We start from the raw sequence: 8,555 nt of genomic DNA on the forward strand, positions 1-8,555 counted from the left end.
GGAGCTCAAAGGAAATCTTACTTTTCCAAATAATATCAATGAACCGAAGAGCTCTGAGACACTACCTGCTTTTGAAGGAAAAATCTGTCCGTCCATTGATTAGAAATTACTTGCTCCAATATAAGACGTGAAGAGAATGGTTTAGATCCAAATAGTTACTTTTTTGAAGTATAGTCATTATTGTTACATAAATCAATGCAACATAATATGTACACAGCAAGATTCCACAAACAGCAAGTCAGATTAAAACCTGTTACTCTTTTGTGGGTGTTGGTTGAGGAAAGGTTTTTGGCCAGAACACTGGGACTTCCATAGCTTTTTTGGCATCCATATAACTGGCAGACAGGCCCTTGATTTTGACGACTCATCTGACACCCTTGACAAGTGGCACTGCCACAGTGCTGAAGTATTCAACTGGATTATTTGATCAAGACCCTGGTTTGGGCTAAGAAGCAATCACTATCCACCTCAATGCAATCCTAAAATTGTTAGCTTCTCACAATGGCACATCAGGTCTTGTTCAGTGAGCTAAGCCTCCATCTTCATCAAACATAGAAAATTTTGTACTATATGTGGGGGTGGGAGCGCAGAGTTTGATGAGGAATGAGTGCTAAGTCAGGAATTTGGTACAGCCGGGAATTCAGCGCAAGATTGGGAAAGAGCTCCTGTTTTTTACATCCTCTCTCAACCTCCAGGAGCTGGTGAGTGATCTTCTTTTGTCTCCAAGCTAAAAGACTTGCTTTTACTTCAGCTGTGTAAATTAATAACTCATTGGGTAATTAAATAAGGTTAGATATGCAGACATGGCAGAGATTGTGATACGCTGTGACTGCACCATGTAGGAATCTGTGGAATGCACTTCAGCCCCCGTACAACCATATCCGTGGTTGAGCATTAAGTGTCGGCAGCCTGAGCAACTTCGGCTTAGAGTTGCTAAGCTAGAGTCTGAGTTGCAGGTGTTGTGAGGCATCAGGGAGAGGGAGAGTTATACTTGGACACTTTGTTCCAGGAGGCAGTCACACCCCTTAGGTTAGGCAGAACTTCTGAATCAGTCGATGGTCAGGGACAGGAGGGTGTGGCTGCGAGTTGCAGGTATGGGGATCCAACATGTCGTGATGGAGGAGCCTCAGCCCTTGACTTTGACTAACAGGCATAGAGTTGCTTAAAACCTGTGTGGATGAGCAGAAGGATAGATAGAAGGTAGTGGATGCTCTGGCTATGATTTTCCAAAATGTTCTAGATTCGAGAACAGTCCCAGTAGATTGGAAGTTAGCAAATGTGACACCACTATTCAAAAAAGGAGAGCAAGAAAACATATAGACCGGTTGCTTGGGCAAGAAGATGGCCAATGGAGAATGTGGGGAAGTGCGAGATTATTCACTTTGGTTTTAAGACTAGAAAAGCAGAATTTTTTTTAAAGGGGTGGAACTTCTAAATGTTGATGTTCAGAGAGACTTGGGTGTACTTATACAAGGAACTCAAAGTTAGCATGCAAGTACAGCAAACAACTAGGAAGGCAAATGGCATGTTGGCCTTTATTGAAGAGGATTTGTTAAGAGAATGTTGTGTCTGAATAATTTGGTTAAATTTTTTGAGGCAGTAACTAAGAAGATTGATGAGGGTAGTGTATTTGATGTGGTCTACATGGATTTTAGCAAGGCTTTTAACAAGACCCCACATGGCAGGCTGGTTAAAAAAAATTAAAGTCCATGGGGTTCAAGGGAATAAAGCAAGCTGGGTACAAAATTGGCTCAGCGGCAGGAAACAAAGGGTAATTGTTGATTGATGTTTTTGCAACTGAAAGGCTGTTTCCAGTGGGGTTCTGCAAGGCTCAGGACTAGCTCCCCTGCTTTGTGCGCTATATATTAATGATTTGGACATAAATGTAGGGGGAAATGATCAAGAAGTTTGCAGGCGACACAACAATTGGCCCTGCGGTTGAAAGCGAGAGAGATAGCTGTAGACTGCAGGGAGATTTCCATGGACTTGTCTGGTGGGCAGAAAAGTGGCAAATGGAATTCAACCCAGAGAAGTGTGAGGTGATGCATTTGTGGAGGCCAGACAAGGCAAAGGATCACACAATAAATGGGAGGATGGTGAGAGGTGTAGAGAAAGTAAGGGAACTTGGAGTGAATGTCCACAGGTCCCTGAAGGTAGCAGGACAGGTTGATTAAGGTGGTTAGAGGATAAAAACAGGGAGCTTAACCTGGGAGAGAGGATAAGAACAGGGAGTTTACCCTGGAATCAAATAAATCATTAGTTAGACCACAACTTGAGTATTTTGTGCAGTTCTGGTCACCTCATTATAGAAAGAGTGTAATTGCACTGGAGAAGGTAACAAAGGAGATTTACAAGGATGTTGCCAGGACTGGAAAATTGCAGCTATGAGGAAAGATTGGATAGGCTGGGATTGTTCTCCTTGGACCAGCAGAGGCTGAAGGGAGGTTTGATGGAGATGTACAAAATTGTGAGGGACTTGGGTAGAGTGGATGGGAAGGGCCCATTTACTTAAGCAGATATGTCAGTGAGGAGGGGCCATAGATTTAAAGAGATTGGTAGAAGATTTAGAGGGGAGATGAAGAAAAAAACTTTCACCCAGAGGGTTGGATGGGTCTTGAACTCACTGTTTGAAAGGTCATAGAGACAGAAACCCTCAACTCATTTAAAAAACATCTGGATATGCATCTAAAGTGCCATAACCTGCAGGGCTAGAGACCAAATGCTACAATTATACAGGGCAGTAGAATGCACAGTTTTGGTCTCCATACTTAAGGGCAGAATGTTTCGCTTGGGGCCCACTTGATCCACTCAAACGTCAAATAGCGCATGATGATGTCATCGCACACTCGCATGATATTTCAGTCAGTGGGCGCATGCAAGATTTGGAAGTGCACTGCTGACAATTGTGAGGCCCATTAAGGCCATTAAAGTTGTAATTAACAGAGGTTTTTTGTTGCCAGCCCAACATTACAGTTGGCAAGTGAGCAAATCAGCCAGGCTGCCTTTGTATTTTTCAGGAAACCTCATCTACTGGCAGGATGAAGTTTCCTTTATTTATTTATTTATATATTTTAAAGCCTACTGCACCTGGTATTCCCAGGCAGTCTCTCATCCAAATATTAACCAGGCCTGAGTCTGCTTAGCTTCCCAGATCAGAGGAGATCGGGCGTTTTCAGACTGGTGTGGCCATAGACAGGTTTCTGGTATTAAATAAATATTTTTAAAAATTCATTCATGGGATATGGGATTCACTGGCTGGGCCAGCATTTATTGCCCATCATTGGTTGCCCTTGACATGGTGGTGGTGAGCCGCCTTTTTGAACCACTGTAGTCCATGTGGTGTAGGTACATCCACAGTGCTGTTAGGGAGGATTTTGACTCAGTGACAGTGAAGGAACGGCAATATATTTCCAAGTCAGGATGCTGAGTGGCTTGGAGGGGGACTTCCAGGTGGTGGTGCTCCCATCTGTCTGCAGCCCTTGTCCTTCTTGATGGTAGAGGTCATGGGTTTGGAAGGTGTTAACTAAGGAGCCTTGGTGAGTTGCTGCAGTGCACCTTATAGATCATATACACTGCTGCTACTGTGCATCGGTGGTAGAAGGAGTGAATGTTTGTGGATGGGGTGCCAATCAAATGGGCTGTTTTGCCTTGGATGGTGTCGAGCTTCTTTAGTGTTGTGGGAGTTGCACTCATTCAGGTAAATGGGGAGTATTCCATCACACTCCTGACTTCTACCTTGTAGATGGTGGATAGACTATAGGGAGTCAGGAGATGGGTTAATCATTGCACGATTCCTAGCCTCTGACCTGCTCTTGCAGCCACAGTACTTATATGACTAATCTGGTTCAGTTTCAGGTCAATGGAAACAACAAGGATGTTAATAGTCAGGGAATCAGTGATGGTAATGCCATTGAATGTCAAGGGGCGATGGTTAGATTCTGTAGGAGATGGTCATTTGTGCCACACAAGTGCCAGTGTCTGGATGTTGTCCAGGTCTTGCTGCATTTGAACATGGACTGCTTCAGTATCTGAGGAGTCGTGAATGGTGCTGAACATTGTGCAATCATCAGCGAACATCCCCACTTCTGACCTTATGGTGGAAGGAAGGTCATTGATGAAGCAGCTGAAGATGGTTGGGCCGAGGACACTACCCTGAGGAACTCCTGCAGTGATGTCCTGGAGCTGAGATGACTGACCTCCAACAACCACAACCCTCTTCCTTTGTGCTAGCAATGACTCCAAGCAGTGGAGAGTTTTCCCCCTGATTCCCACTGACTCCAGCTTTGCTAGGGCTCCTTGATGCCACACTCTGTCAAATGCATCCTTGATGTCAAGGACAGTCACTCTCACCTCACCTCAGGAGTTCAGCTCTTTTATCCATGTTTGAACCAAGGCTGTAATGAGGTCAGGAGCTGAGTGACCCTGGTGGAACCTAAACTGAGCATCAGTGAGCAGGTTATTGCTAAGCAAGTGCCGCTTGATAGCACAGTTGATAATCCCTTCCATTACTTTTACTGATGATGGAGAGTAGACTGATAATTGGCTATGTTGGATTTGTCCTGTTTTTTGTGTACGGGACATACCTGGGCAATTTTCCACATAGCCGGGTAGGTGCCAGTGTTGTAGTTGTACTGGAACAGATTAGGTGCGGCAAGTTCTGGAGCACAAGTCTTCAGTACTATTGCCGGAATATTGTCAGGGCCCATAGCTTTTGCAGAATCCAGTGCCTTTAACCATTTCTTGATCTCACGTGGAGTGAATCGAATTGGCTGAAGACTGGCACCTGTGATGCTGGGGGTTGGAGGAGGTTGAGATGGATCATCCACCGAGCATTTCTGGCTGAAGATTGTAGCAAATGCTTCAGCCTTATCTTTTGCACTGATGTGCTGGACTCCCCCATCATTGAGGATGGGAATATTTGTGGAGCCTCCTCCCCCAGTGAGTTGTTTAATTGTCCACCACCATTCATGACTGGATGTGGCAGGACTGCAGATCATAGATCTGACCTGATGGTTGTGGGATCGCTTGGCTGACTATCACTAGCTGCTTATGCTGTTTGGTGCGCAAGTAGTCCTGTGTTGTAGCTTCACCAGGTTGACAACTCATTTTTAGGTATGCCTGGTGCTGCTCCTGGCATGTCCTCCTGCACTCTTCATTGATCCCCTGGCTTGATGTTAATGGTAGAGTGGGGGATATGCTGGGCCATGAGTTACAGATTGTGTTTGAGTACAATTCTGCTGCTGCTGATGGCCCACAGCACCTCATGTTTGCCCAGTCTTGAGTTGCTAGATCTGTTTGAAATCTATCCCCTTTAGCACGATGGTAGTGCCACACAACACAAGGGAGAGTATCCTCAATGTGAAGGTGGTTTTCTTCTCCACAAGGATTGTGTGGTGGTCACTCATGGACAGATGCATGGACAGAATATATGGACAGAATTTTCAGGTGACTGATTTTAATGCGTGGGCATTTTAAAATCTCTCTTTATTGCATTTAAATTCTTCAGTTCCCTGAGGCAGCTCTCTGCCTTCAGGGAGCTTTCATTCCACGCACCCTCGTGCCTGTGCTGACTTCAGCACTCGTCCGCCTCCCACCTTGGCAGCGCTGAGCCTTTCTATCTAACTCAGCCCTGAATAAATTCAGTGATCCAGCCTCAGCTGCTTTCTGGCAGAGAGAATTCTACATATTGATGACTCTCATAAGAGAAAAAAATTCTCATCTCCGTCTGCAAAGGGAGACCTCTTATTCGTAATCTGTGTCCCCTAGTTTTAGTCTCCTGCATAAGAAGAAACATTCTCAGTATCCACCCTGTCAAGTCTCCCCAGGATCTTAAGTGTTTCAATAAGATCACCTCTCATCCTTATTACCCCCAATGGGTATAGGCCCAACCTGTTCAACCTTTCTTTGTAGGATAAGCCCTTCACCCCAGGATTGAGTCAACTGAGCCTTCTCTAAATTGTTTCTAATGCAGTTATATCCTTTTCCAAATTAGGAAACCAATACTCTGGGTCTCATTAAGACCCTGTTCAGCAGCAGTAAAACTTCCCTACTTTTATATGCCACCTCCCTTGCAATAAATACCAACATTCCGTTTGCCTTCCTGATCACTTGCCTGTACCTGCAGCCTAACATTGTGGGATTCATGTACCAAGACACCCAGATCCCTCTGTACCACTAAGTTTTGCAATTTCTCTCCATTTAAACAGTATATACTGCTTTTCTATTCTTCCTGCCAGAGAGGACAAGTTCACATCTTCCCACCAAAGTCAAAGCCCCCAGCTAGGAAGCCATTGATCATCCTGCCCAGTAGCCTTATGGCGAATTTAAATGTGGACCAGAAAAGTTCCCAAATTGGTCCAGGAAGGGGAGGGTGAAGCCTCACTTAGTTCAATAGCAACCAGGAGGTACAGTAAAAGCTGACCATGCACCAGTGGGCAGTAGTGTCTCAAAAGACAACACCTACTCCTCCGACTGACCAGCAGAGGGACCCCATGCTCACCCACCTTAATGCAGAATCACAAGGTGATCGGACCAGGTTATCCCATTCAGGTAAAAGGATCCATCACAACCCACCAGGCCACAGCACTGTAGCCCTATCCAGTATGGATATGAGAGAGGCCCCTGCCAGAGGCCCACCTTCCTAACATCCAGGCCCAAGTTCAGGAGCAAACTGCCTACCTGTTGCCGTGCCAACCCAAAGCATCTAACAACAGAGGCTGGAACTCCCCAGTTGTGCTAGCGCTCGAACCAGACTCTGAACTGAAATTCCCTAAAGAGGCCAAAGTTCCTTTAAAGCACCTCAATCTCCTAACAATCAGCCTAACCACAGTCACTGGGGCTGAACAACAGAAGCCCACAGGTTACAGAAGTGGACAGGGCAGGAGCTAAACTGGACAAGAGCAGCTCAGCCCAATGACCCCAGGGCCTGGCACACACAGGGGTGAGATGCCCAGCATTCCTCTGCAAGCGCCAAGAGCAGCTTGACCATCACACACCCCCAGAGTGCCAAACACTCAGAAAAACCCCCAGACCCTTTTGAGGATATTTAATCAGGAGGTTGGAATGCCTGATCCCCAGCAGAGGTAATTCAGAACTCCAACCCCGAAGAGACTTTCCCATACAGATGAACTTTGAATCCCCTCAATTCACCTAATCTTCCAAATCCCAGGACCAGGCAATGTCTTTGTTGATGCACTGTCCCAGGTCTAAACCTCAAAAAGGAAATGCAACAACTGCCATTGTCCCTGCAAGCTGTGTGTCTGATGTGCTGCTATGAAAGAAAGAATATATTGAGAGAACCCTACTCTTCCTTCTTAAGACAACGTCGAAAAATTAAATAGGATTTGTTTCTCTGGCTGCACCTTCCCACCCACCCCCCCAACCCAAGGCAGCAAGGGATATCCCAGAGCTAAGATCTCATAGCTATGACTCAAACACCAGGAACTTCCTGGCATTCAGAACACAAGAACCTTGTATCGCTGAAGAGGCACTAACAACCCTGTGCTTGCAGAGAGCAAACTCCAAACGAATTGTACAAAGGCCATTTACATTTCTAAGGCCAGACCCAGCCAATGGAAACTAGCTGTCTGATAAAACAAAGGACTCTGAAATCCCTTTTGAAATTAACAATGGTTGAAATGCTAACTGTCTCAAGAACATAGACAAAGGAATATACATCTTTTGTCCAAACCAAAGTGGAGAAGTAGGAGTCATATCACATGATTGGCCCGCCTTCCCACTAGCTGGGAGAACCAGCTATCCTGCCTTGTGCAGCTGCAAAAGAAGTCTGCCACCTTCCACCAGCCAAGCAGCAGCAGAACCAGAGCTCTGTCCCCCATCTACACTGTTTCTACTGGAACGTTTGATCTTCTGTACCAGCACCGACATGATTTTGTGCCTATCCCATCGTGGAAGTCATTACTACTGGAAAAGTGGGTTCTCCAGCATCTGTCTGCAGCCTGTTGACTCTATGAAAAAATAAATCATTGGACTTTGATTCTGGACTCTCATGAAACAATATTTCTTATTTTGTCTGTGGTCTTTTCCCTGTACCTCTTTCTGGTCTCGATCCCACCTTTATTGTATGAATGAAGAGGAGGCCATGTTGCCACTGTTCTCTTACATTTGAGTGTGTGCAAATAAATTAACCCGTCTTAGTTCATCCTATCTCAAGTTTGCTATGGGGTTATTAATAGAGAATTGGATCAAGCCAAAACTGAGGGGTTGGGGTAATCAAAAATAGGTTTTATTTACAGATGGGTGGAGAGAGGAGAAATCAGACAGGTAGGTTGGGCCTTTCTGGGCTGGGAGGGATCGGGCATCCCCAGGAGGGTGTGTAGGACGATGAGGGGGTGGATTTGGAGCCCAGGTGGAGGGGGGGGTGGTGTGCGTGGGGAAGTGGGACTGGCACAAAGGGAGGGATAAGATCTTTGAGGAGCACCCCTGGTGCACAAAGGGCACCCCAAGAGGATGTACCCCACTTACTTCCCACCTTTTCACCAACTTGGATTGCCTTCCTACTCCTGCTTGCCTTGCACTGCCCAGCATATTAAGGC

The 8,555-nt window shown here is 45.8% G+C and overlaps 1 pseudogene; it reads right to left on the reverse strand.

The window, feature by feature from the left end:
* Positions 1-3,075: 3,075 nt before the first annotated feature.
* On the reverse strand, positions 3,076-3,194 carry LOC121289473 (annotated as a pseudogene).
* Positions 3,195-8,555: the final 5,361 nt, after the last annotated feature.

Source organism: Carcharodon carcharias, chromosome 16, assembly GCF_017639515.1.
Source record: "Carcharodon carcharias isolate sCarCar2 chromosome 16, sCarCar2.pri, whole genome shotgun sequence".
Lineage (NCBI taxonomy): Eukaryota > Metazoa > Chordata > Chondrichthyes > Lamniformes > Lamnidae > Carcharodon > Carcharodon carcharias.